The sequence below is a fragment of the Colobus angolensis genome, unplaced genomic scaffold, assembly GCF_000951035.1.
Source record: "Colobus angolensis palliatus isolate OR3802 unplaced genomic scaffold, Cang.pa_1.0 Scaffold13, whole genome shotgun sequence".
In the NCBI taxonomy this organism is placed as follows: domain Eukaryota; kingdom Metazoa; phylum Chordata; class Mammalia; order Primates; family Cercopithecidae; genus Colobus; species Colobus angolensis.
This window is the reverse complement of record NW_012114252.1, coordinates 14,018,442-14,024,482: the sequence shown is the minus strand read 5'-3', so window position 1 is coordinate 14,024,482 and position 6,041 is coordinate 14,018,442.

Sequence of the window (6,041 nt, the reverse complement as noted above, 5' to 3'; positions counted from 1 at the left end):
CGCCTACCGGGTTCCCGCCATTCTCCTGCCTCAGCCTCCCGAGTAGCTGGGACTACAGGCGCCGCCACCACGCCCGGCTAGTTTTTTATATTTTTTAGTAGAGACGGGGTTTCACCGGGTTAGCCAGGATGGTCTCGATCTCGTGACCTCGTGATCCGCCCGTCTTGGCCTCCCAAAGTGCTGGGATTACAGGCTACAGCCACCGCCCCCGGCCCAGCCAGCCCTTTTATAAGGTCCTCATAACCTAAAATTCATAATTTGTGACCCAATCAGAGCCCATTTACAACTTTCACTACTGGGGACTTGAACTCTTTGAATGAGAAAAGTGCCTCCTTCACATTGAAAGGCCAAGTTACAGTAATTTTCAGCCTCTTCTGCAAGCACAGCTTGACAATGGCCGTGTAATTTAGTTACCTCATTAAAAGTAATGACAAAAAGCGCAATTCCTTTGCACCCACTAAATGCATGGCTTTTTCTCCCTGAATCTCACTTGCTGGACTGTGGAGATACCACTGTGGATTCAGTCCAGTCTTTGGGATGTGAATACCAGGGTTCCTATTGAGGTTTCCTTATGCTGGCACATGAATGAGCAGAATCTACCCTCCGACCCAAACTCCCATGGAAGAGTTGACGCCAACACAGGTGGCTCAGAGCAGTGTTTTTAGGGTAGCAGAAGCTATCACAGCAGGCATACTAACCTGAAGACACTGATGTGCCGCCCTTGACACCCTGAAGTTGGCCAGCCAGCTCTTTTCTGCCTGAATAGAACCTTCTATCAGAAGAGGCTATTTCCTCGTGAGGTCTCCAAAAGTTAGAATACAACCAGAACATTATTTGGTGCGCAAAACGCTGCCTAGATAGATGTTTTTATTTGTATTTTTTATGTGTGGAAATGAAATTAATAACATTTGTCTCTAATATGTATGTCGGTGTGTATGTGTGTGTATGTGTGTTGTGTATTTTTGTGTATGTATGCACATTCCAGCCAAACTCTCACCAGCTGCTGTTCTATTATCCCATATTTTGACATTTATTTACAGCAAATGGTTTATCCATCTGGCCATAAGGAGAACTTTCATAAACATGAGCATCTGACCATAACATTACTCACATTGCGTTTGTGTTCAAAAACTGTCCCCCAAACCCTTCTTTCTTAATATTTCATGTTGTATTTTTTAAAAAGAGATTATATAATTGTCTTCTACTTGTCCAAAAGACCTGTGACCACAGTTGCCCAGGTGATTACTGATTTTGGAAGCAACTTTCAAATTTTAAATGAAGAACGTCATTTAACTTCAGAATAGAAGGTAGGCTTAACGTTCATTATAAAACAGACATGATCCACTCTTTGAAAATAGCATAAAATGCTGGGTCAGCCTTCATCACTTCTGTGATTTGATTCAGTGAACTGTGGCCATAAACTTCAAAGGCACAGGGACAACTTGGAGGCAGTTCAACGGACAGCAATGGAATCAGAGTTTCAGAGCTGGAAGGGACACTCGGATCGATGCATTCTCCTAACTGCACGGAGGAAAAATAGATAGATTGTAAAGATAGCTAAAGAAAATATTCTCAGAAAAGGAGTTATTTGTTGTGTTAAAAGAGAAGACAAAATAATATCTTCCAATTACAAATATGTAGATGAAAATAGAGTATAAGGATGTCTTTGACACTACCCACCACACCACATACATACACACACACACACACAATCACAATCATACTCACATATAACAGCAATATATACCCCCATCAAGATAAAAAAGTGGAAATTATGCTGTAAGTTGAGCCAAATGCAAAATAAATTAGTAAATACCCAAGGATGTGAGCTGTTGTTCTGACTATCTGAAGAACTTAAGCATTGAAATCTTTACTTTTTAGTGGTGAAAATATTACAAATATTTGCATGGCAATTTTAGATTTCGAAAGACTTTTTTCCATATTTCATTAAGTTGACACAATAATCATATGACACAGGCATTAATATTCACATTTGTCATACATGAAAACTGAAGGTCAGAGAACATGTAATTTAACAAAAACTGCACAGTTTGTAAGTGACAGTATCAGAAATCTATTTAGGTGTTCTGATTTAAGATATTAGCCATTTCTTTGTGTCTAGTGAGCACTTCTTTGGAGGAAAAGAATAGTGATTTAAAATAATACTTTGGAAAAAACGGGTCCCTTTAATGACTTTCTTAAAACTAGCAAATGTGGAAACAGGACAAACTAACTGGAAAAGGGGGCTCAACTAGCACTACCTTTTCCTAGAACCAGCAGAAGTGTTTTGGTATCCCTTGATGATAGCACTGCCCTGCATGTGTGACAACAGAAGAGATAACAACATATCAACATATCAAGAGATAATGTGTATAACAACAACCCATCCTAAGCCAAGGCTGGGTTTTAGAAAGGTTGCCAAATCATTAAAAAAAATAAAAAGAAAAAACGGAGTGCTTTACTTCCAACTATGTGGTCAATTTTGGAATAAGTGCGATGTGGTGCTGAGAAGAATGTATATTCTGTTGATTTGGGGTGGAGAGTTCTGTAGATGTCTATTAGGTCTGCCTGGTACAGAGTTGAGCTCAATTCCTGAATGTCCTTGTTAACTTTCTGTCTCGTTGATCTGTCTAATGTTGACAGTGGGGTGTTAAAGTTTCCCATTATTATTGTATGGGAGCCTAAGTCTCTTTGTAAGTCTCTAAGGACTTGCTTTATGAATCTGGGTGCTCCTGTAATCCTAAGCCAAGAGAACAAAGCTGGAGGCATCACGTTACCTGACTTCAAACTATACAAGGCTACAGTAACCAAAACAGCATGACACTGGTACCAAAACAGAGATATAGACCAATGGAACAGAACAGAGCCCTCAGAAATAATACCACACATCTACAGCCATCTGATCTTTGACAAACCTGACAAAAACAAGAAATGGGGAAAGGATTCCCTATTTAATAAATGGTGCTGGGAAAATTGGCTAGCCATAAGTAGAAAGCTGAAACTGGATCCTTTCCTTACTCCTTATACGAAAATTAATTCAAGATGGATTAGAGACTTAAATGTTAGACCTAAAACCATAAAAACCCTAGAAGAAAACCTAGGTAATACCATTCAGGGCATAGGCACGGGCAAGGACTTCATGTCTAAAACACCAAAAGCAATGGCAACAAAAGCCAAAACTGACAAATGGGATCTAATTAAACTAAAGAGCTTCTGCACAGCCAAAGAAACTACCGTCAGAGTGAACAGGCAACCTACAGAATGGGAGAAAATGTTTGCAATCTACTCATCTGACAAAGAGCTAGTATTCAGAACCTACAAAGAACTCAATCAAATTTACAAGAAAAAAACAAACAATCCCATCAAAAAGTGGACAAAGGATATGAACAGACACTTCTCAAAAGAAGATATTCATACAGCCAACAGACACATGAAAAAATGCTCATCATTACTCGCCATCAGAGAAATGCAAATCAAAATCACAATGAGATACCATCTCACACCAGTTAGAATGGCAATCATTAAAAACTCAGGAAACAACAGGTGCTGGAGAGGATGTAGAGAAATAAGACCACTTTTACACTGTTGGTGGGACTGTAAACTAGTTCAACCATTGTGGAAAACAGTGTGACGATTCCTCAAGGATCTAGAACTAGAAATACATTTGACCCAGCCATCCCATTACTGGGGATATACCCAAAAGATTGTAAGTCATGCTGCTATAAACACACATGCACATGTATGTTTATTGTGGCACTATTCACAATAGCAAAGACTTGGAATCAACCCAAATGTCCATCAGTGACAGACTGGATTAAGAAAATGTAGCACATATATACCACGGAATAGTATGCAGCCATAAAAAAAGGATGAGTTTGTGTCCTTTGTAGGGACATGGATGCAGCTGGAAACCATCATTCTCAGCAAACTATCACAAGAATAGAAAACCAAACACTGCGTATTCTCACTTATAGGTGGGAATTGAACAATGAGATCACTTGGACACAGGAAGGGGAACATCACACACCGGGTCCTATTGTGGGGAAGGGAGGGTGGAGGGATAGCATTAGGTGATATACCTAATGTAAATGATGAGTTAATGGGTGCAGCACACCAACATGGCACATGTGTACACATGTAACAAACCTGCACATTGTGCACATGTACCCTAGAACTTGAAGTATAATAATAAAAAAAAAAGTTTAGGTTTTCAAATGATAAATTCAGTTGTTTGGGAAAGAAGACTCAAACCTACACGGTTAATCCCAGGTAAATTAGTGTTGTCTAGTGGAGGGAACATAGGTTTGAGCACAGTCAGATTCATAATCAAATCCAGGCTTAACTCTTCACTCTTGGGTGCACTGCTCTATTTATTATTTGCTTTCACTGAACCTCAGTTATACCATCGATAAATGGTGGGAAGTGCCTGTTTCAAAGGGCTAGTCTGAGGCTCAAACGAGATTGCTTGTGTAAACTGCTTTCTACCAGCCCCTGCAAGAGTGCCATTCTGTTATTTTGTGTCGTTATGCACAAGACCTCAACCCCATGCAGACATACTTAGGGTTAGAGTGTTAGCATTAGAAACAGAGTTAGGGTCAGCATTAAGGATTTAGAGATCTTTGTTTTCTTCTCTTAATAATTAGAATGCACAGTTACTTTATTTCTTTTGTCAGTGTCATATGACTTACATGCCCAGCAACAGTGACCAACACAACTAAGTTGTTTAAAAATGTTTTTAATGTTACCGAATTTCCTGCTGTCCAGTTATTGTCTAGTGCCAAAGACTGCATGTCATAGTTTTTCTCTAGAACTCACTAAAAGAATAGCTACAAAATATTATTTCTACATCTGGAGAATTCATGTGTGGCATGAGAATTTAAGTCCTGCATATATGAGTGAATAATGATCCTCCCACATCTGAACAAGCGGTGCAAAATGTTCCAACTCTATACCTCCTGTACTGCTATTTTTCTACAGACAGTGATGTGCTATAAAATAACAAATTATTAAGAATTTGATTATGGTCTTGAAAATAGCCTGAATTTAGATTATTTAAACTTTATTTCTATTATTTAAAATCTATGCATGTTCAAGTACCCTTTGGCTAAGCTACCAATGAGGGTAGGAATTAGTATTTATTGAGCATCTACTGTGAATTAAATATTCTTTATGCATTAGCACTGAATTCTTACCAGATCACATATCGGTATTCTAAGTTATAGACAGACCCAGTAATTGAATGGCTCAAACATAATGCATGCTCATTTCTTGCTTACATAAGCTACTGGGTGGGTTTTTATGATTACAGCTCTCACCCAGGCCATCATTTAGGGTGAGCTCCTTTCATGTGATGGCTCTGCCATCCCCTACTGCCTCATGATCATTTGAATCCAGTTAGAAGAAGGGAGAATGTCATGTTGAAGGTTTTATGGCCAGGTCTAGAAGTGGCACACAGCCCTTCCACTCCCATTCTGCAGGACAGAATTAGTCACATGTTCATACTCGGTACAAGGGATGCTGGGAAATGTTTGCTACTTACGTTTAAAGAAAGAGTACCTTAGGCTCATAGTGTTAGATAAATAATTTGTGGTAATGACCAGGTCTTGGGCCCAGGCTTATCTAACTCCAAGGTTCATGCTGTTTCTGCTACCATAAGCTGCCTATCAGATTTTAAGACTTATATATTTCTACCACACTACAGCTCAAAATTTGTTGTCCATTTTCTCCTGTTCATCCTGTTACTGAAGAAGCCATAATAAGTGACTTCTAAATTCAGTATTTTTAGATACAAAAATTTCTATTGCAAGTGTCTAGTTCTCTTTTGATCTTTTAAGTGTGCATTCTAGAAGAGGAACAAATCCACCAATGTCTGTATCAGATATTAAATGAGGGTTACCTAAGACCCAAAAGGCTTGGACCCTTATCTTTCACTCAGGAAAAGTGTTTTCTATATGAAAACAATTTTAGAACACAAGAGCAGAAATGCAAGCATTCTACATACAAATAAGCACAACCAGCAGTTAACTTCAAGTATAATTGTG